At 42.5% G+C, this 27,088-nt stretch overlaps 1 protein-coding gene across 6 annotated transcripts in view; it reads right to left on the reverse strand.

The window, feature by feature from the left end:
* Positions 1–27,088, reverse strand: part of RAD51B (RAD51 paralog B) — a 734,492-nt gene that overhangs the window by 59,917 nt on the left and 647,487 nt on the right. For 2 of the 6 annotated variants that reach the window (XR_014242389.1, XR_014242392.1), the window contains one exon: positions 22,302–25,852. The exons of 2 other annotated variants lie outside the window; for them this stretch is intronic. The gene's annotated coding sequence lies outside the window, so the exon portion shown is untranslated. Of the gene's footprint in view, positions 1–22,301; positions 25,853–27,088 lie in introns of those variants that run through there. 2 more of the 6 variants (XR_014242391.1, XR_014242390.1) reach the window with 2 other exon arrangements.

The raw sequence follows: 27,088 nt of genomic DNA on the forward strand, positions 1-27,088 counted from the left end.
TACAGCTGCTGGGGTCAGATGCCAGCACAGACATGCTCTTACGAGGACACATCCTGCCAAGCTTACAGGGCCTAAAGGAAATACCAACATAGAAGACAAGCCTAACATCCTTTCTTATCGCATCCATAAAAAACAGCAAACTCAGGAGGCTTAGCTAACAGTAGCCTAGATGATGTGGGGCCTGGTTGGAGGACATAGTTAGCATGCTTTCACCCAGATGAGGGAAGAAAGTTCCTCCTTTCTCACCCCTTCCCCAAAATTAAAACAATGAAAATCAGTTCTCATTATCCCGATAATTAAGTCCCATTCAGCCGGCTGACAGCGGCCAAAGAATGATTTTTCTGTGCTGTGCTGTGTGGTTGCCCTCCATGGCCCCATTCATGGGCCACTGTGTGCATTTAATCACCCTTAGCGGGCTGAGCTAATGAAATGCTGGGGCCTTGCCCTGCCCTGACCCTGCTGCTATTTCTATCTGAGCTCAGCACGTCCTTTGCTTGACGGTTGCAACCGAACAAGCAGATTTTTCTCTCCCATTATGGAGTGTTAAGAGCCTATGTTGGCAGCCTGTGGGGCTGAGGACCCCGCTGGAAAGCCAGTGAAGGCCCCTGAAGGTTAACTTGCAAAGCTGTTTTCCAGACTGAGAGGCGGGGTGGAGGAAGGGGTAGAGCGCTGGAGACCCAAAGGCACTGAGGGCTGTGGCCCCCACGCACAGGGGGAGGAAGGGCAGGGGGCTCCCCTGGGGCAGAAAGGGAAGATGAGTCTGGTTAGAAGTAAGGGGCCATGCAGCGGGGTGAGCTGATTTATCCTGACACACACCTGAACAAAAGCTCTTTTTCAGTTATCAAAAATCTCCCTCACTGGGGTCAAAGTGAGAAAATCCATTTTGTTTGGTTTCCAGTTCGAAGAGCCTGGTGAAAGTGCGGGATCCCTGCCGAGAGACAGACTGCTCTCTTGAAATTCCTAGCTGTTGTTTTAATGATTCCCCAAGATTCAGAAGTTAGGGAATAGGATGCTAAAATTATAGGATTTATCCATATTGAAATTTAGGGAATTACAGTTAGCTAATGCAAAACAAAAAACAATTTTCTTTGAGGGAAGTTGGAGAGAAGAGGCCCCAAATGTATAAAATGTGTTAGTATGGCGGCTTTATCTCGAAAGGACATATCTAATAAAGGATTTGAATCAGGGGTGACAAATTCAAATGCCCCCAGGGGCCAGAGAGGTCACCAAAATGAGTGAAGGGAGACTGGTGGGAACTATGGCCAATGAGAAGACACCCGCCCCATCCAGAGCAGGCAGTTGACATGCAGCCTCAGCCCCTTTCTGCCATACGGGTAGGCAGGCCCTGAATGACATGATTTTCTGTGTTTTGTTAAAAAGAAAAACCAGAAATCTCTATTCTTATATGAAATCTCCCAATTGCTAATGTTGGAAACTAATTCAATATGTTAAAAAAAAAAAAAACCCAGCGTGCTAGCCAAACAAAATATGTTAGCATACTGCAAGACCACCCCTCACATTTGCAGGGCCTGGGCCAAAAGTACAAATGGAGGTCCACGTATCACATGTCTAAATATTGAAAAGGTATAAATCAAGCTCACTAACTGTTAAAATATGTTCTGTCTGCTTACAGTGAAAAAACATGCCTTCCTAATGACCTGGAAGCCAGGTGTGAATTCAGAGTTTGGGGATACCTTGGCACTCCTTACAGAAATGGGGCAGCAGAGTGAGAGCTGGCTCCCAGTCCCCAGCCCTTATCTTCCTACCCCTGGCTCTGTCCTGCATTACCAGGGGCCTCATACACCCGCATGGACACTCCAGCCCACAAGTCCAAGTTCTGGCTCTACCCCTGTATCTCAAATGGCCACTCCTTGACAGTCCCTCTAGCTTAGTGGTACCCACATCAAGGGTGCAGTTTGCCCTTGGGAGGACAGACCCAAATAGGCTTGGAGACCCAGAGTGTGGTCTAGAAGGAGGAGCATGGGCTCAGGGTGGTCACATCTCTTTGGTCCATGGGGTTAGACAAGGGCCAGAGTGAGGCCCTTTCAAACGTGGGGTTCAAGGCAGGAGCCTCCCTTATCAGATCTAAATGCAGTACTGGCATCAATTTGAGATCCCTGACTTAAATAATCAAATGCCCAGAAGTGAAGATATCTTGATTCTTGGCCTGGTTTTATGACTAACTAGCTATGTGACTGTGGGTAGGTCACAATCTTTTGATGAATCAGTTTCTACGTTAATCAAATGGGGACAAAATACCTTTTCTAACCAACTCATTTGAGAAATAAAATGAGATTATGCAGTGAAAATACTTTAAAAATAGTAACTAAATAGAGAAATAAAAAGGATAAGAAAATAATAACTGTCACAGACAACTTTTATCAAAGGGAACAGATATATGAAGATCTCACTCAAAATGTTATTAAAAAATCTATATTACCCCAAGATATGGGCTAAGTCAATAAGAATTGAAATGACAGTACTTTTCATTGAGGGTCCTCCCTCTTTTCCAACAATTTTTTGGGATGAGCCTCTTATCACACTGATCTTAAAGGCTATTGCAGAAATAAATAAAACTGAACCAAAAACTCTGTGGATTTCAGTGATTCATGGCTCTTTACCCAAAACATAGCAACCACTTTTAATCATCATTAAAGCAGGATCTCTTTTTAGGGGCACATGTGCTCTTCCTGTGATAGTTATTCTAGAAATGTTGGGTCCTCATTTTTAATGAAAGAAAACCAGTGGGAAAAGTGGCAAAGGGAAAAGACTATTTAAAAGAGGAAGGAAATATTAAAAATTTCCATAAACATCTAAATCAATAACAAGTCAGGAATTTTATTTTTAAAGACTTAGGGAAAAATAACTTTAAACCACAGAGGGAGACAAAATTGTACAAAGGGTAACTTGGTATACGAGGAAGCATTGATGTGACAGTAAATTTAAGAGTTCCTTCCAAAGAAATATTGTTTGATATTGATAATCATGCCAAAGCATACTTGGCCTGATACTCAAAGATATCTTTCTATTTAGACCAAGCCAGGACTGACTCTGAAAGCATAGCTAGAGAGGAGATAAGGTTCTTTATCTTCTTAAATACCCATGGAGGAGTTGGGAATTGTGGGAGTTGGTTGTGTTAGAATGCCTAGCACCATTTCCCCTGCCTAACGACACCGTTTTCTTTTGGGGGGATAATCTCTTCCCTGTAGGATACAGTCTGTGGATAGAGCTGATTATCATGAGATTTGTGATCCAAGTTAGGCCAATCAGATTCTTCCTCACTGGAATATGAGTTTTGAGCAGAGCGACAAAGAGAATGGGAATGTTAGGAATGTCATCCCGTCTGAGCGGAGTATCCTAACCAGACTTTTGTGACCCTTGTTGTGGTTCTTACTTCCTAGATTCCAGCGCTTGATTGCTTGTTGTCCGTTTTGGGGACTGGGTCTCCAGTCTTCCCTCAAGCCCGTGGGCCCCCTACATCCTTCTCTTAAACTCCCTTTGGCTTATGTTAGCCAGAGGTGTTCCTGTTGCATGCAGCCAAAGAAACTTAATGGACACAAGTTATCGTGTCCATTTATTATCATACCCAATGCACCATGGGTACTGACTTTCAGTCCAATTTATCCGGTGTTTATGGAGACTTTCCATATACCTTGACCTTCACACAAAAACAATATAGAGGCTTAACACAAAAACAGTGGCACTATCCCAGGTTTCTTTTACCCAGTTACACATATTCAGTTTCTTTCTTGGTTCTCCTGAAATGCTGGAATGTTCATTTAGTTTTTCACTTCATAGTATAAGTTGTTCATAAAATGGCCACCAGACTCTCAGCACTTCAAAGGGCACTCCCAGAATGAGTATGTAGTTGGAATCAGTATGACAGTGAGTCAGCCTGGTGAGCCTAAGGCCCGCTGAAAGATTGATGTGTCAATATCACATGCTTAGAAACTAGGTTCCGATGCACCTGACTGCCCTTGAACAAAGTTAGTGGAAAAGGCCGAAGGTTTGCCAGGTGGAAGGAAGAATAATGAAGATGGGAGATAAGTGGGGGGATGGGGGTGGGTAGGTGAAGATATGGAGGAAGGAAATGAAAAGGACCAGGAACTGATAGCAGAAAGTGCTTGGGTCACTGTGAGAGATGGACAAGAGTATATGACATCAGGGCCCTTATCTTGATATTTTTCTGGATGTCCACCAACCACAGGAGGTGGAGTAATTTAGAGGTTAAGAAGACAGGGGCTCTAGGGCCAAACTACAGCTAGAGTGTGTTTGAACTTCAGCTTTACCACTTGCTAACCCTATGACCTTAGTTAGGCAAGTTATTTAACCTCTCTGTGCCTCAATGCCCTGATCTGTAAAACAGGGTAATAATAACAAGACATGTAAATGCTCAGCATACTCTGACACATTAGCACTCAGCAAATATTAGCTACCATTATTTATTCAACAAATATTTATTGAGCATCTATGATGTTCCAGGTGCTGTTCTGGTCCTTGGGATACATCAGTAAACAAAATAGACAAAGATCCCTACCCTCATGAAGTTTACATGCTAGTGTGAGTGGGAGTGAGGGCAGAGAGAATTAATGATGTTGGTGCTATTATTAATATCTGACCCAATTATTATTATCTGACCCAATATCCACCTATTCCACCAAATTTTCCAGAACTCCTTTAACTCCTTATCCTCTGCTTTAAACATTCTGTTCATTTGGTGCCTTAACTGAAACCTGTTTGGCCCTGAGGATGTGATTTTTCCCATTGCACTCAAAAGGGGGTTATGCTTTTTCTCTCACTGTACACATATCCCAGAGCCTGAAGATAGAGAAGCTGATTTCCTTGATTCCCACTGCTACTCTCGTACCCTTTCTCCTCCTCATCCTATACAAACCACAGCTATTCTTCAGACTCTGTAACTCTTCTCGCATTTTGTTGCTGTCATCAACAACCTCCCCATCACTCATTTATTGGACACTGGAACACCCAATGCATTCTCCTCCCTTTCACCCCTATTTCTGTCACCATTCTTCACGACTTTAACATCCTGAGTTCCTTGGCCCCCTCACGTCCAGTGATCTGTTCTTCCACCTTCCTCAGCTACTTTAAAACGGCCATAGCCTAGACTTGTCATCACAACCTTTCAAGAGTAGATTTCATTTGTCATGTGATCTAACCACCAGTTTAATCTTTCCAGTTAACTTTTTCTAGTATTTCTCCTCCAATCAATTAAGCTCACCTGCTCATTTATTATTTGTTTTGTTTTGTTTTGCTCTGTTTTGTTCTATTTATCACCTTCTCTCATGTCTTTGTCTCTTTACCCATTATCAATTTTATGGCCCATTATTGTAAACATTGCCTACAAATACTACAAATATCCTCTACTCCTTTGCCCCTCTCTCCTCAAGCCAAACTTGTCTAGCACAACCCCAAGCTGATTAAACCCAACTAATGGAGAGAATAATATACTGAGTTGACTGATCACACTTTAAATCCATGACTACTGCAGTTCTCAGATGAGTACTCAATATTGCCCAGAAATCCTACATTGCTTCCCTAGTAAGTTCCTTCTAATTTTTCCAAGATCACTCTTCATATCTCTTCTCCCTCTCAAATCTCCAGTGATCACCTACTTTCAGCTGAAGGTCTCAACTCTTGTCTCATTGAGAAATAGAAATACTCAGACAGAAACTCTCTCATCTCCCCATAGTGACATCTGCAAAAGTATGGTGTAGTATTTGTCTTCCCTCTCATTACAACAGAAGTGTTCCTCTTCCTATTAAAGCCAAAACCCTCTACTTGGGTTTTGGAGGCCATCTTCTCTTTATGTCTCAAGGACTTTGTTCCTGAGGTCATCCCCCTCCCTTATCTGCATTATCAGTTTCTTCCACTCTACTAAGTCATTCTATCAGCATCAGCAACAAAGTGCCCAGGTATCTCTTGTCTTTAAAAATCTTCCCTTCCGATACAACATTCTACTCCAGCTACCATCCTATTCTCTGTCTCCATTCTAATTAGTTTTTCCTAGTGTATATGAAATGCTGCTGACTTTTTAGACTTTATTTTTGGAGAAGTTTTAGATTCACAGCAAAATTGATCAGAAGGTACATAGATATTCCCCTGCCTCCATATATGCATAGTCTCTGGCATCATCAACATCTCCCGCCAGAGTGGTACATTTGTTACAATTGATGAACCCACATCGATACATCATTTATCCCTCAAAGCCCATTGTTTGCACTAGGGTTCCCTTTGGTGTTGTATAAATGCATAATGGTTTGAGTTTAGACAAATGACATGTATCCATCATTACAGTATCATACGGAACAGTTTCACTGCCCTAAAAATCCCCTGTGCTCTGCCGATTCATCCCTCTCTCCCCACTGGCCTCTGGCAATTTCTATATTGATGTTGTATTCAGCAAACCTGGTGAACTCTCTTATTATTTAAAATAACTTTCTTATACTATGGATTTTCTGTGTAAACAATCTTATTATCTTTAAGGAAAATAGCTTTGTCTCTTCCCTTTCCAATTCTTATATCTTATTTCTCTTTCTTTTCCCATTGCACTGGTACAATTTCCAGAATGGTATTGAATAATAGGGGTGATAGTAGGTATCATGATCTTTTTTTTTCTGATTTTTTAAAATTAATTAATTAATTAATTAATTTATTTATTTATGGCTGTGTTGGGTCTTCGTTTCTGTGCGAGGGCTTTCTCCAGTTGTGGCAAGTGGGGGCCACTCTTCATCGCGGTGCGCAGGCCTCTCACTATCACGGCCTCTCTTGTCGCGGAGCACAGCCTCCAGACGCGCAGGCTCAGTAATTGTGGCTCACGGGCCCAGCTGCTCCGCGGCATGTGGAATCTTCCGGGACCAGGGCTCGAACCCGTGTGCCCTGCATTGGCAGGCGGATTCTTAACCACTGCGCCACCAGGGAAGCCCTTTTTTCTGATTTTAATAAGAATACACTTTAGGTTTTACCACTGAGTGTTTTGTTTATAAAGGTATTTGTTATATATTCTTTATCAAGTTAAGGAAGTTCCCTCCTATTCTTAGTTTACTGAGTTTTTATAGCAAAGGAGCTTTGGATTCTATCTAATGACTTCCTTGCATCTGTAAAGAATCATAAACCTGTTCTATTTTAATTTATTACAGTGGCGTATTATAGTAGCAGCTTCTGATGTTGGGTAATCCTTCAATTTTTAAGATAAATTTCAACAGAAGATTTTTAAAATACACACACACACACACACCATCATCATCTCTGGTAATATTTTATTTAGGAATTTTTCATCTATATTTGTAACAGACTAATCTACAATTGTATAGCCTTAGACTTCATATCAAATTCATACTAGCCTCATAAATTGGGTAATTTCTCCTCTTTTTCTACACTCTATGATAGTTTGTATTATATAGAAGTTAGCTGTTCCTTGCTTGATTGGTAAAGCATTCCTGCAAAACCACCTAGGTCCAATGTCATTTGAGTGGAAGATTTTCAATAGTGATTCAGTTCCTTCATGGGTTTCTGACTGATTTGAATTTTCCAATTAATTATCATTGATTGAATTTTGAAAATTTATTTTTCTAAAAATTATTGATTTCATCCATTGGCATTAAGTTGTTTATAGAGTTGTTCATAAAGTTGCTCATCCTACTTTATTCTAATTTTTTTCATCACAACTGTATCTGTAGTTATGAGTCATGGTGCCTTTTTAATCCTTAATATCATTTACTATGTTTTTGTCTTAGTTTCTTGAGCAGTCTTATCAAGTTTTATCTGTTTAACTAGTAATTTCAAATAATCAACTTCTGGATTTGTTGATTCCATTTTTTTGTTTGCTTCTCTGTTTCTTTTCCATTAATTTCTGAACTGTATTATTTTGTTCTCTGCTTCTTTTGGACTTAATCTGTTGGTTTCCTTGCTTCTAGATTTAAATACTTAACTCCCTTATATTCACTCTATTTTTTTGTTAATGATTTTTAAGATTATAAATTTCTCTCTTAAGTACTGCTTTAGCTTTGTCCTCAAGCTTTGATATATGACTTCATTGTTTCTATTTTAACATATGAGTTACTTAGGAGCCTGGTTTCCAAACATATTTTAAACTATTTTTATTGACTTTTTCTTATTTAATTCTTAGCAATTCTTAAAAATTTGTTGAGACCCCTTTTGTGGCCTATTATGTCAGTTTATGTAAATGTTCAATGTTTTCTTAAAAAAGAATATGTATCCTTTATTGTTGAATTTTGAGTAAAGGGTCAGTTTGTAGTTATATCTTTTAAGTTCTTAATAAGTGTCTTGGTAAAAATGAATTTAAATCTCCTACAATGATTGTATATTTGTAATTCTCTCAGTTTTTATTTTATATATTTCAAGGTTTTGAGGTTATGTTTTTAGAGGCATTCAGGTTCATGATTATTATGTCTTCTTGATGTAGAGTTCCTTTTATCATTATGAGTTTCTCTTTATCTCCTTTAATATATATTGCCCTATATTCTATCTGTCTGTTATTGGTACTCTGACCCCACCTTTCTTTTGGTTAGTATTTCCTGGTATATCATTTGCCATCTATTTATTTCTAAGTTTCTGTGTGGTTTGACCTAGGTGTGTTTTTTGAAAACAGCCCATAGCTGGATACTTTAAAAATTCTTATCTGATAATCTCTAGTTTTTAGTAGGTACATTTAATCCACTTACACTTATTGTGGTTATTATTATATTTGATTTATTTCTTCCATTTTATTTATTCTGTTTATCTTCCTTCTTTGTTTCTTCATTTTTTTTCTCCTTTCTTGCCTTCTCTTATATTGATAAGGTGTTCTGTATTCCATATTTTCCTCTTTGTTGGTTTGGAAGCTATAGATTGAAGTTCTATTCAGTTCCACCTTAAAGTTTTACCATCTACATTTAATTGCAAATGTTTGAAAGCATAAAGATTTTCCGTATCTTATCCTCCTCTGAACAGGCAAAAGTCTTAGCACATTTAAACTATCTAATGAACACTCCCTCTCCCATCATATTATCTTGATTAATATTTTGTTTTAACCTTTACTTTAAACTCCAGGTTTAGTTATCTTTATAATCTGTTGAAGTGTATTTTAATCAATTTACTTCTGTGCCCACTATAAATTCTTGATTTGTATATCCTACTCAGGATTCAGTTTTCTTCATGTTATAATACATCCTTTAATGGTACTTTTAGTGAAGATCCAAGGCTGACAAACTTCATTTATTTTATTTTACTTCTAAAAATTCCTTTATTTTTAACTCACTTTAAAGTGCCAGTTTGGCTAGGTATAAAACTCTAGATTAACAATTTTTTTTCTCTTAGATCTTTGAAGATACCATCCCACTGTCTTCTGCAATCTTTTGTTGCTACTGAGATGTCTATTATCAATGCAATTGTTGTTCCTTTACAAGTAACCTCTCTTTCTTCTGGTAACTTTCAATATTGTCTTTTTTTTTTTTTTTTTAATCCTGAGATTCTATAGTTTTGCTACAAAATATATAGATGTTGATTTATTTTTATTTATCGTGCTCAGTATTCAAAGTGCATTTTTTCAGTTAATATCTTTTCAAATGTTGATTCTTCACAATCCCCTCAAGTTTCTTCCAGAACTCTTACTAGACATAAATTGGAGCTTCTCAATCTATCTTCCATGGCCTTAACTCTGACTCTAGGCTGCATTTTGGGTGATTTCTTAAATACTACCTTCCCATTTGCTAATCCCCTCTTCATCCATGTCCTGTCTAGAGTTTATTCTATCTAAAGATTTTACCTTTCCACTTGGTTCTTTTTATATTTACCTGTTCTTGTTTCATTTATGCCTGCTTTGTTTCACAATTTTCTTTTAAAAATAGATGTTATTCTTCTTTGAATATTTAATCACACTTAATTTAAAGTCTTTGTCAGATTGTTCTATTAATTTCTTTTGGACAAAATTCATCTAACAAATGTTAATTTTGTTGACTGTTTTTCCTGGTGTTGAATATCTTTGCTTGGATGCCAGTTTGAGTGGGCTGTCCTTTTACTTTCTTTCTCCTGATCTTTTCTACCCTAGAGGTTTTATAGAGGTCTCTGGTTCAGAACCAAGTGATGGCTTGAGATGTGCCTAGCCATTGGTATTAGTGATCTCTCCCTGAGTAGTGGAAGCATCCTGGTTTCTGGCCGCTGAGCTGTGACTACTTCCTCCTTCATCCAAAGGCTTACAGTTTCATGGAAGCAGTCCTAGGTAGTGTCACATGCATCTTTTTTTTCAACCTCCTTTCCCTAATGAAAAAGTTCTACTTCAGTGCTTAATTTTAAGCCATGAGCCTAAATCCAGTCATCTACCATGCTTGGAGCAATTTAGTCCCTTTTACTCCACAGAAGCTTCTTGTACTGCTTCTGGATTTGAAATTCAGCCAAATACAGCTTCAGCCTTGTTTACCATTTCAACATTAATTCACGTAGAAAAAGAAAATTAGCTTCATTTGCTGAAGCTTCATTTGCTGAAGCATTTGCTGAATTATTTAGAGTTGGACAGACCAGGGTGTTAACCACAGACCCACCACTTAATAGCTGGGAGATTGGGGGAAAGTTTTCTAACTTGCTTGAGCCTGTTTTCTCATTCATCAATTAGAAATGATAATACCTACCTCATAAGATTCATGGGATAAAGTTTGAAACAATGTTTGGCACCCAGTAGATGCTCACAGTACATATTAGTATGATTATCAAACAATCATTTTAAAAGGTAAATATTTAGTTTCAAACAAATCCATATTTGTAGTCAGAATTTTCTTCCCACTAAATATGGGACCTGGACTCAGAGACTTTCTCTTTAGTACTCTTCATGCCCCCCTCCTGGTACTTACCCATCAAGATGCTTAGTAATATGAATTTTAGCAGGCTGATCATAGGTTCTTACAACAGATCTGGTAAAATTTCATTAATTTTGTTTGTACTTTATGATTTATATCCAACTTTCAAAGTATTCTTGAGATAGTTTACAATAACAGACATGTGTACAATAAGTTAGATGAATAAGAAAAAGAGAAGTTTGAACCATAGAGGGGGAAGGGAACATAATTATAAAACCTGAGTTAATCATTACTGTAATTGAGCATTAAATTTGTTCAAGGCTTCTTGGCAGCTGAAGGCAAAAGAGAGGAAATGTGATGGGTGACATAGTTCTCAATAGCTAAAGTTTTTCTCTTAAATAGTTTAGCAAGGTTATGATGGGCTAAAGACCTTTTGGGGGTTGAGCTCCATTCAGGGTGCATGGTGCAGAAGAAGGAATTCTCTACACGAGTCTATCCCTATGGCTTTAGCAATAGGTTGAACAACTCTGGATTTGGATGGCTTAGTGCAAATATTGTATGACTGGCGCCAGGAAGCTGGGATTGATGACTTTTTAAACAGTAATGTTTTGAAAAGTTCAGATAATAAAAAAATACATATTTGTTATCGAAATTTGGAAAATATAAAAGAGTATAAAGAAAACAAAAGTATCTCTTCATAATCCCATTGCCTAGAAACAATCTTTATTAAAACTTCCATGAGTTTCCTTCTAGACGTTTTTCTACGTGAACATAAATTAGCTGATGACTTGTAGTTTTCTTCCAGTTAGATGACTATAAATTAGGTGGTCTTTGGCCCAAGTGGTTGTCATATTTAATAATAAAAATATCTGCTGCTAGCCTGCTGAACGCCCAATGTGCTCTTGGTATTTACAGTCCTTCTAATACCAACAGGTACAAGGCAGTTTCTCGTGTTTGCAGAGAGGTTATGTAACTTGTCTAAACAACACCCAGTAAGAGGAGGAGCAAGAACACACGTTTGGGTGTGTCTGACTGTGCAGCGTAGTATTTTTCTCTTACCAGGCGCTGCTTCTCTGAGACACAGGCATCTCCCTGGCTCCTGGTGCTCGCCTGGGACTCCTGGGAGTTGGGGTGCCTGGGTCTGACATCAGCTCAGCTGGCTCTTGGGCTCCAATTGGCCAGAACAGAAAGCAGAAGGAGGTTGTTCTTTCCCTCCTCTCTTTCTTCTTTTCTCCCCTTCTCCTGTATGCTGGAGGTCAAGAATCTAACTTGTCTAGGTTCCCAGGTTAGCTCAGACAGCTGTTCTGATGGGTTTAGCACTGCTAAAATATTGTAATTCAAACATCTTTTATGGGGATCAAGGTAAGAGAAAGTCAGGAATCCTGGTTCTGTTTTCAGTCTGCATGATACCAAAGAGCATGGAGCATTTTTGCCTGTCATTGTTATTACTGTGCTTTATAATTGAAGCTTTGTGCAGATGTAACTTTCTTCTCTCTTGAGCCCTTATCTGCCCAGGAACTTCTCTCTTGGGTGAGTCACAGGCTGAAGCATCCTACAGCAGCCCCTAAGTAGCCACTAAGAGCCTGCTACCTCTGCACAGACCCAGGTCACATGGTCACCAGGACAGGCTTGTTGCCACATCCAGAAGGGGCAGTTAATTGTGAGTGGTCTCTGGCCAATGCAAGCAGTGTCCTGTGGACAGGGGTTGCTTTCTGGCTGAAAACTGGCCAATCTTCTCCCTTCTCCATCACCACTATTGGGGACTGATGAGCTAAATGTTGAAGAATCAAGAGGCCTAAATGTCGGGGCTCCTGGTTGTCCACACGGTGAGCTGAGAGCCTCTGAGTGGTGAGCTCTGAGCAACCTGGTTGAATCAGGCTGGGTTGCCAGCGGGTGTGAGTCAGCAACTGAGATGCCCTCTCTCCACTACATTTGCATAACTCTAAGCACAGGGCTTTGTCTTTCCTAACAATTACTCATCTGACCCTGGCATACCAGAGCCTGCTTCCTGAAGGAGATGTTTGTGAGAAGAAAAGTTTTCAAATAGGATGTTACACACCTGAGCTTCCACACTCTGTGCGGTGGTAATTCATCTCAATTGCCGGAAGTAGAATACATGGCAAACCCTGAAGAAGCTGGTTTTCCCGACGTGCCAAATGACTTGCCCCTGATGTTTGGGACCCATTTAATAACAATAACAACCAGAGCACAAACAGTAATAATAACAGCAAATAACTCTTAAATAGCACTGAACATGTGACAGGCAGTAATCTAAGCACTTTACCTATATTAACTCATGTATTTCCCTCATTTTACAGATAAGACATGAAGCACAATGAATTTAAATAAGTCGCCTAATGCCACAGAGCTAGTAAGAGGCTGAGCCAGAATCCCAGGTATTCTAGTTTCTTAACCCAGCTCACAAGTTTGAGTTGGATGTTCATGTGAGAGGAATAGTGGAAGATTGGAGAAAATCACAAATTTTGCAACATATAGCTTCTCAAATCCAAGGGTGGCTCAGGTTGTCCACCCACACTTAGCATATGAAGGTTCTGTCATGTTAATTCCATATTCTACATCTCAGAGAAGTTGTGGCTGGCTATTTGGAAGGGGAGAAAAAAATCCCCCAAACCTTGAGCTGGCCAGAAGTGTTTGGAATTTTGGATGCACGTGAAGCGCAGCTCACCGTAGCACCACAGGGTTTATGGACCACACTGGGGAAAAGCCCTGGCAACACTGCCCAGAAATGGAACATCCCTAGTTGAGAAGAGGCCCCATCCAGGGAAAACTCTGATGGCTGGAGTGCGCACATGTAGATTGTAATTGGCCAGGGGCGCGGTGAGAGTTTCCAGACAGTCATCGGGAAAATGCTAAGGTGGCCATCAGCGTTTTCCACCGCCAGTTCATGGACCCTGGAGGAGTTTGTTGTCTTTCACGTTGTAGCTGTCTACCAGGCCCTGGATTAGTTTTCTACGGCTGCTGTAACAAATTACCACGAATGTAGTGGCTTAAAGCAATACAAATTTATTATCTTACAGTTCAGGAGGTCAAAAGCATGACACAGCTCTCGCTGTGTTAAAATCAAGATGTTGGAAGGGCAGTGTTCCTTTCTAGAGCTTCTAGGGGAAAATTCATTTTCTTCCTTTTCCAGCTTTAAAAGGCTGCCACATTTCTTGGCTTGTGGCCCCCTTCCACCTTCAAAGCCAGCAACGGCCCGTCAAAATCTTTCTCATATCACATCACTCTGATTCTTCCCCTTCCCTCTTCCCCATTTAAGTACCCTGTGATTACATTGGGCCCACCTGTATAACCCAGGATGCTACTATTTTAAAGTCAACTGACTAGCAACCTTAATTTCAACTGCTTCCTTAATTCTCCCTTGCCATATAATATAACATATTCACAGGTTCCAGGGATTAGGACCGAGACATCTTTGTGAGGCCATTATTCTGCCTACCATAGGCCCCAAATGGAAAAGCTGAGAACCCCGATCATGGGCATTCACAGCCCAACTGAGAGCCTGCTAAGCAGTTGGCAGTCTCTGCTGCAAGCTGGAGAAGACTCACCGGGGGTCTACTTCAGAGAAAAGGTTGGGAAATCACATAAATGATGCTTAAAGAGCTACAGAAGCACCCATCTTCTTGAGAAGACTCAAACAACTCAAACTCCAGAGGGTCAATATTTCTACTCCCTGTCAGAACTTAGATGTATCCAGAACATTTCTTAATCATGTGCTTTGGATCTGTTAGGTGCACTTTTTTCAAAAGCAGCTTGAGCCTGTGGGCGTGTTTCGCCCGTCTCCCTTCTAGGGTAGTGAGTGTAGTACTTGCAATGTGCTTATATTTCTTGGTCTTGACACAGCTCCTTCAGGAGTGTACATGAGTGAGGCCTCTAATTCCAACATCTACCGAGTTACCTGCTCAGGGTTTACCCCAGGCATACACTTTTAGTCTGCCCAGGCTGAAAAGGTTGGATTTTTAAATTTTAAGCATCTTAATATTATTATTATTATTTAATTTTTCAGTGCTTCGAAGCCATTCCAGGATCATGGCAGTAGCTTTCTCTGTTGGTCCATTATGAGCAGTGCTAATTCCCTGTGTGATCTTGGGCAGGTTACTTGACCTCTCCTTGTCTCAGTTTCCTCATGTGCACCATCAGGATAATAATAGCACCTACCTTACAGGGCTGGAGTAAGGAGTAGATGAGTGACCACACAAAGCCCTTAAACAGTGCATGGTACTTGGTAAAGCTGTGATACATCTTGGCTGTTATGATTATCAAAAGACCTAATAAGACGTGAACCTCTTCTCTTATAGTCAGAGAGCCAGCCGTTTTGATATCTCCAGAACACTGATATTCACACAATCTTGAGTGCAGCAGACACATTCCTAAGCAAAATTCCTTTTTGTATTGCTCTACAGGAATACTGTTCCCATAAGGGCTGTTTCTTATAGTCAAAGGGAAGCCTCAAGGCCCATTTCAAGTGGATGGATGACAGGCAGATGGAGAGCTGAGTAGCTATGCCAAGGCCAAGAGAAAGCTGCTCTTCTCAGCTTGGGATAGGGGCACAAATACAGCAGAGGAGGTTCTCTTGGGGCTCTCTGGTGCCCACAGTTTACCCGAATCCAAACTCAAAAGGAGAGCCTCCTAGGACAGTGTCATGTGGCCCTCATGGTCGGCCCAATCCTACTAATTCAAAAGGCCACCTGGACAATCTTTCTCAGGAACAGATCTTGGCCAAGACCATTCTAATCCAGCTTCAAACCTCTATGCCCCATCTTCACTTCCATCTCTGCACTTTGTGGCCCAGTGTTGAACACCACAGAATGGTCCTTGGGTTCTACAAAGAAGCATGAGTCCTCATGCTTCCCACACTACCCCAGGACCGCTTGCTGACCTCTGACCTCTGACCTCATGCCTGGTAGTCTGCTTTGCGGTAGTTACCCAGCCTACCTCCAGATGGCCAGATTCCACCACCAAGTCCAGAAGAGCTTCAGGGCTGGAGAATTTAAACCTCAAATGGCACAACGGCCACATAAATTCCTCAAATATGCACCCCAAAACAAAAGAGTCCCCGGGGATTCAGTTTCTCTCACTAAGTTTGAGCTGAGGGAAAAACATTTTAATGGCACATAAGGAAAGCTGTCAGAGAACTGTTTTGCTCAACATCAAATGCATTCCAGGCCTTATCTAATCAGGGAGTCTTCACAGCTGATGAAGAGGCCGTTCCTGCAAATTGTTTCCGAGCCAGGGAGAAGAGCCTTGATTTTAAATACAAAATAATGGTCCTTTTGGCACAGGCAAAGTCGGTTGGCATCTGGAGGTTTGGGGTGACCCCTGACCCTCTCCCACAGTTCCTCCTGAGTCCTGCTGCACAAAACTAAGCCATCCTCAAATCCCAGGCTCTAATTGGCTCTGGTTTGTTTTGCTTTTCTATTCTATCCAGAGCTTCAAAAGGCGCTTCCATAATTGTTTGAGGCATGAAAAAGGCAGGTTTCAGCTTTCCTAACTGGAATTGGAGGTAATTACTGTCTTGCCCACACGAGCCGGTACATGCTTCAGATCAGATGCTCCTGGGTTGTTTTATAAAGTGTAGCTTGGCCTCTGAGCCAGGAGAGGGAGGATGATGGAACCTTCCAAAGGCTTTGTTCCAGAGAGAGAAGAATCTGAACACCTCAGAAATGCCGAAGGGAGTTTCCATATTCTTCTGCAGTCACTGCAAGCTCTACCCAAGAGGTTTGGCCTGAAAAGACTGTGTCCTCGACCTCATTCTAGAAAATTCAGGAGACGTTTTTTGGTCCTCTCTCTTAAGAGACAGAAGCTGACACCTCACAGAACTCCCGTTTTGTTTGTAATCAGAAATTATGGGCTTGGCCTGGGCTGTCCTCCTGTAAAACCTCAGAACAGGGCCAAACTGAGCCAGGCATAGTACGAGCCGCCTCAGAGAACCCGACTGCGGTTCACTTTTGTACACTTAGGACAGCAAGCCCAAACACGGGGTCTCAGATTCACCTCCCTGAGTGTGGTCTGGGAAGCAAGACCCTATTTCAAATCTCAGCCTGCTGTCTCTGTGTCCACAGGCAGCTGACTCACATGGCAAATCCTCCACGCCTTCCCTATAGAATGAGGACAGTGGCCCAACCTCAGAGGGTTGCTGTGACATCTAAACAAGGTCCACCTTGTGTAAAGTCCTGGAGATAGTACCTACACCATGGTGAGTGCTCAGTTAATGCTAGCTGTTATTAGCTAACGTAATCGTCAGGGGCATGGCCATGGTGCCAAAGGATCCACTCTGCAAATGATGGAGCTTTTCAAGACTCTAGGGATTCAGGAATGGAGGAAGAAGCGAAACTGCTGCAGGAACAATGGAAGGAAGCTGGAGGGGAGCAGAGTGATACCCCCTCCCCAAATGCCTTCCTGCCCAAGGGCATTGCCTGAAACATACGAGGTTTCCTGAAAGTGCACAGATTTGAGATTTAGTTGTGCCTTTGTTCAACGATATATCTCACTGAGAACTAGCTGGTTGAACAGCATTCACACATCCCTGTGAACTGGTTCACTCGCTTTCATCCTAACATCTACACACTTAGCATCTCCAAGGGGCCAAGGAGCTTGGGACTGAGGAAGAAAGAGAAAATGATAGAGTCATGAAGCACTGCCCAGGACAAGGCTAGTTGTTCAGATTCTGGGAGTTCCAGTTTAATCCACTCACTGGCCCACAGACAGCCTGCCTGGCTCATGGGAAAAGAGGAGGTGGGAGTCACATGTCCAGGGGGCCCTGAATTGCTTTTCTGACTTCTGTATTTGTGTGCCAACCACTCCTAAATGCAACTGACCGCTCTTTTCAAATGGCTTCCAGGACTCCTGCCTTCTCCTCTGCCTAAGAGAGCTCCATACGGGCAGCCCAGGGTGCAGGCCTCAGACCTCGCCTCTCCTTTTACACACCATTCCTAAATTATCTCATCTGGGCCCTCTGATGAGGGCTCCACTCTGCTTCTGTGTTGCCAACTCCCCAGCCAAGTGCTCTCCTGATTTGGGTATTCCGTTGCCTACTGGACAAGGTATAATCATATCTTTATTTTCATACTTTTTTGTATAGTATCTGTCTCTCAATAGACTGTAAACTTCATGAGCATGAGATACGTTCTATCTTCCACCTGTTCTTCCCTACACCCAGCCCAGTGCCTGACACATAGTAAGTCCTCACTAAATATTTGCTGAAGGGATGAGTGATTTCAAAGTGGAGATGAGGGCTTGGGTCAGGCAGAGGGTTTTTAGGCACAAGAAGGCCATAAAATCCAGCAAAAAATACTTGACATCACATCTTGTTTTCCTGAAGTAGGCTATTTGGCCACTTCTCCCTCCCACTTGATGAAGTTTCATATTTAATAAAAGCCCTGAACAGTTAGAACAAACATGTAGGCCCTGATCATGAACTTGATAAACTGCTTCGAACCTAAATGCCTGATATGGGGAGTGCCTAAATTATACTCATCAACATGGTCGACTCTCAATTTTCCATTCCAGTGGATAATCTAATAGCCAATAATCTAATAGTCTGTAATTTAATAGTTTATAACCTTGAAAGTCTTACATGTGGCTTTGGATTATGTTTCTGAATTTGCATCAGGATATAAGGAACTCTGATGGTTTAGAAAATCACAATAATTTGAGCTCAGATGTCCAATGTCACCGTCCCAGTTGCCTATTAAGGACACCTCTCGGCTCCAACCACATGCAGAAAAAATACTGCATTGGGCTTGGGAGGAAAATGCGTTGGTTTTTTTGGTCATCAGAATTGGGGTCCAAACTTCAGCCCTTCCACTTTACCAGCTCTGTTTTCATGTGACCTGGTCTGGTCTCTGCTTTCTCATCAATACCTACCTCCAAGAACTGTTAGGAAATGCAGTCAAGTTCTCAGAGAAAATTAATCTGAACTATTCCCTCAGGTAGATGCAAAACAGGTCAAAAGCAGAGTTGGGCCCTCTACAAAGTTTCTGTTTCACATCTGAGGAAAGAAAGATTTCTCTTTTCTTCTCTTTTTCGTTCTTCTTTAAAGGACCTTCTCTTCTAGGCCCAGTGGGCTAAAGTAAACAAGGTCCTTGCTTTATAAGTCATATCTGGAAAGCTCTTGCTAACACCTGTACAAATCTGGAAGAAAAACACTGTCCTAGGCAATCTAATACGGAAACTGACTGTGGGCCCTGCCTGGGCTCCTCTGCGTAGGTAGGGCATCCACTGACCCTATCGATGGTATGAATTGTGTGACTTTCTTCATGTTAATGCATATGTCTGGGCATTTGCTCATGTTGTCTTGGGTCCAAGTCTCAAGGTTAGAATGTGGAGACATCCTGAGATCCAAGGCAGAACCAGTCATGTTGTCAGTGGGTAGATGGGACCCCAGAGTTCCCACCTCCTTTTCCTGTCATGAAGTTTATATCTCGAGGGAAAACAGCTGTCCATGTGCAGGCCAACTGGGACTGAAGCCAGCTGTTCCTTCCAGATGCCAAAAGCCAGATGTACACCCACTCTTCTTTCCCACTCCCTAAGCCTGAAGTCTCAAACTTTATCGAATTTATTAATAACCTCGCTAAAAATGCATTTCCCCAGGCTCCCCTTCCAGAGAATCTGATTCAGTTAGTTCAGGTTGGCCAGGAAATCTGCATTTTAAATAACAATACCCCCACCCCTACCTTCTTTTCTCCCTAGGAAATTCAGATATAATTGCTCTGAGAATCATACCTTGAATAGCAATCTCTACAGTGAAGGCTGGTAAATGTGCTGGTGAATGTTTAACAACTAGTCTTGGAGGGGAGAAAGTCTGGATTGTAGCCTGTTGATTTCTGTGATGTAAATATCCCCATCATGGTCAATTCAAGCTACCAACATGACATCCTGATTTTGAAGATGGGAAAAGGTATGTGCAATCAATCCTTACAAGCTCACAGGAACTGCTTCCAGCAGGCCGCTGGATGGAAGCCTCTGGATGCCTCTGAACGGTGGTTCCTGGGCTCTGGCATAGAAAGGTCACTGTTCAGCCCACGATGTCATATCTCTTAGTTTAGTTTTGTTTTTCCCTAAATCCCTAGCTCTTTGAATGGTTTGTTTTAGTGACTGGTTCCCAGAGACCTCTAGGGGTTCCAAAGCAGAAAGAGAGGAAAGGGAGAGGGAAAGAGCTCCAGGAAAGAAATCGCAATTAGTGTGGGATGCTGGCCTCAGCCACACTGAAACCTTGTTCAACCCAGCTTTCAGCGGGGGAGGAGCTTCTCAAACACCTGCTTCTGCCTTCGTTTGATAAGCTTTCTGGTCGACTCACATAAACCTGATCTGCTGACCTGGGGGATGATGAAAAGGCTGAGTGTTGGGGACCTGAGGGGATGAAAGGGGCTGGGGGAGGACCATGAGGTGGTCATATGACCCGGGGTCGCCAGAGGCTTAAGGCTTCCCCTCTGTCGCCCTGGCTCTGGCCCCGTGTTGGAAGGTTTTGGTGATTTCCTCCCGCCCCCGACTAGGCGAACAGATGTGGAAAGGTCTCCAATTCCCAGGGCTCCGGACACAACTGCTCGTTGTTTCTCGCCCGCAGACAGGGCCTGCGATCACAGACAGAACAGCTACACAATCACTCACCAAAGAGCTGAGCCCAGTCAGGTGCGGGTTCAAACCTACTCTGCACGTCTGCAGCAAAAAGCTGAACTGAAACAGACTGAAAAATAACCCCATCCCTCCCTGTCTTGCTCTAAGTCCACTTTGTAGGAATGCTGAGGACTTCGGGAGAGGCAAGGCCAACAGCTCTTCCACGATGATAAACATCCTCATGGATGCCGTGACCTTTTGAACAAATGCAGCGTCTCGGGCCTGCTGCTTCTCTCATCCTGATCGCCGCGGTACTGACAGAGTGAGTGAGCCCTCTATCCACTTCAGGCTTGGAGCTTGAAGGACCCCACTACTCTGAAAAGGATGCCTTCTGCAGTCCACTGAGCTTTCACTGCTCATTGGATGAAAGGGAGAGAAGAAAAGTGTTATAAAGGAAGGGGTGCAGACGTTAGCTTCCTTGTTTACCTTAATTATACCACCCTGATCATCCGAGGAATTTCTCAGAACCTAGCTTCCTCCCCCATCCACATACCTTTCATAAGTGGGGCAAACAGAAGCATAAAAATACCCTAACCTCCCTTGTATAAAGAACCTGTCTCATCTAGTCCATCCACAAGAATAAGCCGGTATCTAACAAGCCAAGGTTTCTAGCTTATGCAACAAATGGTGGCCATTACAACCTGACACAAACACCTGGTACATGCATGTATTAGCATGTAGCACATTCACCTACAAACGCTGGAAGTGATGGAATGGCACCCATTTCCCTAAAGCAATGGGTCTCAAAGTGAGTTCTATGGACCCCTGGGGTCCCTGAGACCCTAAGAAGGTATCTGCAAGGTCAAAACTATTTCCATAATTCCAAGATGTTATTTGCCTGCTTCACTGTGTTGACATTTGGGTAAAATTGTCATATTCTTCACTGCCGCAAAGTCTCAGGACAGAAAAAAAAAAAAAAGAGGAAACCAGTTTCACTTAAGCATGTCCAAGATGAAGCAGTAAAAATTATTAATTATATGAAATCTTGCCCAAAGTCCACGTCTTTTGACTATTGTGTGTGGCAAATTGGACAGCAAGCATAACGCACTTCTGGTGCATCCTGAGGTACAATGGTTGTTTGGAGAAAAAGCATTTGTGAGAGTGTCTAAGTTGTGAGCTGAACTAGCCACTTTCATGAAACACCATGTTTACTCGAAAGGACCAAATTACCATGGTTATTCAGACTTCGTTATTGGAGACATTTTCTCCAAAATGAACAAGCTGAACCTGTCACTTCAAGAGAGATAATTGACAGTGCCTGTTGTCAAAATAAAAGCTTTCAGGCAAAAATTAGAATTTCTGAAAACTTGTATCTGTCACAGTGAGCTTAACACCTTCTCAATACTTAGAGACGTTTCTGACGAGATCAGTGGTGATATTAACAAATGTGAATTTTTAGTTTTCATCATGAAATAGATCAAATTCAGATCCGCATAACTGAGTGAAGCAATATTTTCCAAATGACCATGCATGGTATTACAAAATCATGCATGGGCAAAAGATCCATTCAGTGCAGCACAGACCAAACAGATTTTAATCTAACTAAGTACAAAGAGTTCATTGAGACAGTTTCAGATTCCACATTGCAACTAACCTTTAATAAACGACCATTTATCGAGTTCTGGTATAGTGTAAAGAAGAATATACACAATTATCTAAAAAGGCTATTAAAAAATATTCCTCCCTTTTCCAGCTATGTATCCATATGACGCTGGGTTTCCTTCATAAACTTCAACCAAAACAACGTTATCACAGCTGATTGAATGCAGAAGTAGATATGAGAATCCAGCTGTCTTCTATTAAGCCAGACATTAAAGAGATTTGCAAAAATGTAAAACACTGTCATTCTTCTCATTAAAGTTTGTTCTCTTTTGTTTTGGAAAACACAGTTGTTTTTACAGTAAGACTGTGTTATTTTAAACTTTTAAACAAATTAACAAAGTTATCAATTTTTATGAATTAATAAATGTGAATTTGTTCATATAAACATATATTAAATGGATGAACAAATAATTATTAAATAGTTTTCTGTTTTAATTTTTAATATGGTAAATGATTTAAATATCTATCACTGCATAGCAAAATACTCCCAAACCTAGTGGCTTAAAACAATAGTCACTAAACGGATAAAGAAGATGTGGTACCTATATATGCTGGAATACTACTCAGCCATAAAAAAGAATGAAATATTGCCATTTGCATCAACATGGATGGACCTAGAAATTATCATACTAAGTGAAATAAGTCAGACAGAGAAAGACAAATGCCACATGATATCACTTACGTGTGGAATCTAAAATATGATACAAATGAACTTATCTACAAAACAGAAACAGACCCACAGACATAGAGAACAGATGAAGATGGTTCCCAAGAGGAAGGAGGGGTGGGAGAGGGATGGATTGGGAGTTTGGGATTAGCAGATACAATGCTATATATAGCATATATATATATAGAATGGATAAACAGCAAGGTCCTACTGTATAGCACAGGGAACTATGTTCAACATCCTGTGATAAACCGTAATGGAAAAGACTATGAAAAAGAATGTGTATATGTGTATAAGTGAATCACTTTGCTGTACAGCAGAAATTAAATACAACATTGTAAATCAACTATACTTCAATAAAATAAATTTAAAAAAAACCACACACAATCATCACTTGTTACCCCTCAGAGTTGCTGTGGATGAGGAGTTCAGGAGTGGCTTGCCTGGGCTGTTCTGGCTCAGGGTCTCTCAGGAGGTTGTAGCCTTAAGGCTTGACTAGGGCTGGAACATCTGCTTCCAAGGTGGCTGCTCACAAGCCTGGCCAGCTGTGCTGGCTCCTGAGAAGGGCCTCAGTTCCTCTTCGCGTAGGTCTCTCCCAGTGAACTCAGAATATGGTGACCGGCTTTCTCTAGAGTGAACAGTGGAAGAGACCAAGTAGAAACCTGTAGTCCCTTTTAAGGCCTAACCTCTGAAATCACACATCCTCACTTCTGCCATTTTCTGTCTGCACATAGACCAGCCCTGAATCAACACACAGGGCCATGAATACTGGGAGGTAAGGATCACTGGGGGCTATCCTGGAGGCTGACTACCCCGGGATTTATCAACAGATACAGCCACGTAAACAGAGGCTTTTGGGGGTCCTCAACAAGTTTTAAGAGTATGAAGGAGTCCCAAAGACCAAAACATGAGAGCTGAGAGCCTCAAGGAATTGATCCACATCTTAAAAGGGTAAAGAGTCTTTACTGATTCTTCTTCTCGTTCTCCTCCTTCTCCTTCCCTTCCCTCTCCTTCTCCTTCTCCTTCTTCTTTGTCTCCTTACTCATAGTCATACCATCATTTAGGCAACTTCTTGCTCACTTAATGCTCCATGAGCTTGGGGACAGTTCCTTCTAGCTCCGTTTCTTCTGAACTTGAACTTATCGGGGGCTCCCTTATGAGTTTAACCCTCCCTGTAGCCTTGGCCTGTTGGATTGTTGCCTGGCAACGCTTGAGGCTCACGTCAGCTCTAGTCCTTCTCTGATCAGGTTCCCTGAACGGCTCGTGTCTCCAAGAGGGGGTCAGGTGGGAGAAGAAGAGCAGCTCTGGGCCAAGTGCCTAGAGGCACTGGAGAGACAGCAGTGAGCTGCACAGGCCAGGGTCCCTGCCCTCGTGGAGACCACAATTCTAGAAGTGAGGAGATAGCAAAACAATAAATACAACCAACACCAAAATGATGTACAGTCGGCCCTCTGCGGAAGAGAAACCTGCAAATATGTAGATTTCGGTATCTGTGAGGGCTCCTGGAGGGGCGACTGTTGTATGTTAGAAAGTGCTAAGTGTTGAGGGGGAAAAGGCAGAGTCAGGTCAAGGGGAGCGGGAGTGCAAGGGGCGATGGGGAGAGCTTGAGATGAGCTAGGTGATTGGGGGGAGCCTCAATGAGAAGGTGACATTTTAGTGAAGACTTGAAGAGGTGAGGGAACAGCTGCAGCAAAGGCCCCAATGTGGACACATATCTGGTGTGTTTGAAGGAAGCAAGGAGGCCAGGGTGATTGGAGATGAATCAGGGAGGGGGAGAGGGGAGGGCGGAAAGGTCAGCATCAACAGGGGCGAGATCCTTCAGGGCCCCGATGGCCACTGGAAGGACTTGGGCTTTTTACTCTGGATGAGATGGGAGTCATTGTGAGCCATTTGGGGGTTTGAGGCAGAGTATGTTGAGAGTACGCTGGTAGGGCAAGTAGAAGTAGGGGGACTAGTTAGTGGGAAGTGGAAAGAGGGAGCCTGGTAGGAGGTTATCACAGTTGACCAGGGAAGAGATGGTGGTGGCTTGGACCAGGATGCCGGCAGAGGAGATGGTGACAATTGGGTGGATTCTGGATAGGTTTTGCAAGTAGAGACAATAGGATGCCCCAGCACCTTGGAAGTGGGGTGTGAGAGAAAGTCGGGGATCAAGTATGACTCCATTTAGGTTTGGGGACTTAAATAGCCTGAGGGTTGCTATCACTTGAGAAGAGAAAGTTGCAGGTGGAACAGCTTGCAGGGAGGAGATTTACAAAGTTCCACTGGACACATTAAGTCTACGTTCTTCCCTGAGTTTTCTGTAAAAGCCCAGCTGCGCCTGATGCCCCGGGTCCCTAAGAGCAGAGGTTTCTGACTGCCTGTACAGGCCGGTCTCCTGCCTGCCTTACAGAAGACAGTAAAGAAAATCACTCACTGTGTGCAATTTAATTTAAAAGAGTGGGAGAATGTTGTTCTTGAGCCTCTCACTCTTTTTTTTCTTTGTCTTTCTGATCGGAAATGAAAGAAAACAGCCAGGGGAGATAGGATCTCAGGTCTCAAAATCCTAGCAGGTAATTTGGGAGTTGAAAACAAATCTCCCCTGAAATGTATTAAGCAGGTGAAGGGGATTCCAGCTTCAACTCTTAAACTGCACCTTCTCCTGGCCTGGCAAATAACTTCCTTCCAGCCCCAGGCAAATCCACTTCCACCCACCAAATGCCTGCAGTTAATAAACGTTAAACAACAACAAAGCCCCGAAGTAGAAAGAGGAAGACTGATTGGAGGCCAAGATACCAGAAGGGCTGCTTGAGAGCCTCTCCCTGAGGGCTGCACCCAGAGAAGGAACATTCAGGCAAAGGAAGCAGGGGCCCAGGGCTGGGGGACCCAAGACATGACTGCTTGCAGAACACCAGAGCAGGGGAATATCTGACTTGAGTCACAATGATTACACTTCTTGAGCAGACTTGCCCACTTGTTTCATTAGAACTTCATACCACTAACCGTGCTCAAACCCTTCAAGGTGGCTAAACTCTCCAGCATCCATTACTGAGCCATGATCTAAGTCATGCTTCCTGCTAAGCACGGCAGGACTGGAGATTCCAAACTCGGGTCTAGATAAGTCAGCTGAGGGTTGGCGAGGATGTTCTCAGAGGTCCAGGGAGAACTAAGAAAAATAAGGATTATGTTAGGCTGTGAGAAATTCACCCAGCATTACTTATTATTCCCATTTTAAAGATCAGAAAACTGAGGCTCAGAGAGGTTGAGTGGCCCCACAGCTGGTCAGCAGCCGAGCCTGGACAGGGATCCATACAGTAAATCATGGTGACTGTCATTTGCTGGGTACCTATAAGACAGGAGAAGTACCCTGTGCTTTGTGCGTGTTAACATGTTCGTTTCTCATGGGTTACTTCCTTTTCAAAGAAGTGAAACTGTCCAATAGGACTTCCTGCCATGACAGAAATGTTCTATGTCTGCACTGCCCAGTACCATGATAGTCACCCGCTCCATGTGGCTACTGAGCACTTGAAGTGTGCAGAGTGGGACTAAGGAACTGAATTTTAAATTTTATTTCATTTTAATTGATTTAAATTTAAATAGCCACATGTGGCTGGTGGCTACGCTATTGGACAGTGCCGTTGTAGGAGGTTCAGTAGCATTTCCAAAAGCTTGTTAAGCAGTGAGGCAAGGGTTGCATCCCAGGGCTGACTGAACCCAAAGTCCATGCCTTTTCCTTCTTCCCTCTGCTCCCAGTAAAGTGGCCCACATTTTGCAAAGTGAAGGGCTTGGGAATGAAACCGACCAGACAGTATACAGTGAGCCAGAAATAAAGCCAGATCCCCTAAAGGCCAGGTCTGTGTTTGAGCCTGCTTCCTCTGAAGGCATCCAGAGGTCTCAACAGGCAGCCCAACTCCCCAGCTGGGGGCTCTTGAGACCCGGTATCAGCAATTTCCCAGAGCCTACCAGTGGTAACCTGGTTGACTGAGGGTTCTATGACTCACGGGTCCCAACCCTACTATTTAAACAGCAGCATTTCCTTTTTTGGGGCTTAAGACTATTTGGTAGAGAGGTAGTGAGCTCCCAGGCCCAGCCTCCCCCTGTCAAAACATGTAGCCCTCAAAGGTTTCCACTTCAGGTACCGCCCATGAGGTACAGCTACCACCTGCCAGGGGTCTGAGTGCAAACGTTTAACCTGAGCTGAGCCATCATTGCTTTGTCAGCTTCTCTATGGCTCTCTGATGTGCATCTCTGCCCCATCACTCTCCTGCTGCAAATATGCTCCAGGATGCTCAGAACGCAAGTGAAGTCTTCCTTCCCTGACCTGGACTCTGCTTACTTCTCCAACCTTATGCACCCTTGTTGTCCCCATTGCTCACTCTGCTCCAATCTTGACTTCCTTGCT

The sequence above is a fragment of the Balaenoptera borealis genome, assembly GCF_965194805.1.
Source record: "Balaenoptera borealis genome assembly, chromosome: 3".
Lineage (NCBI taxonomy): Eukaryota > Metazoa > Chordata > Mammalia > Artiodactyla > Balaenopteridae > Balaenoptera > Balaenoptera borealis.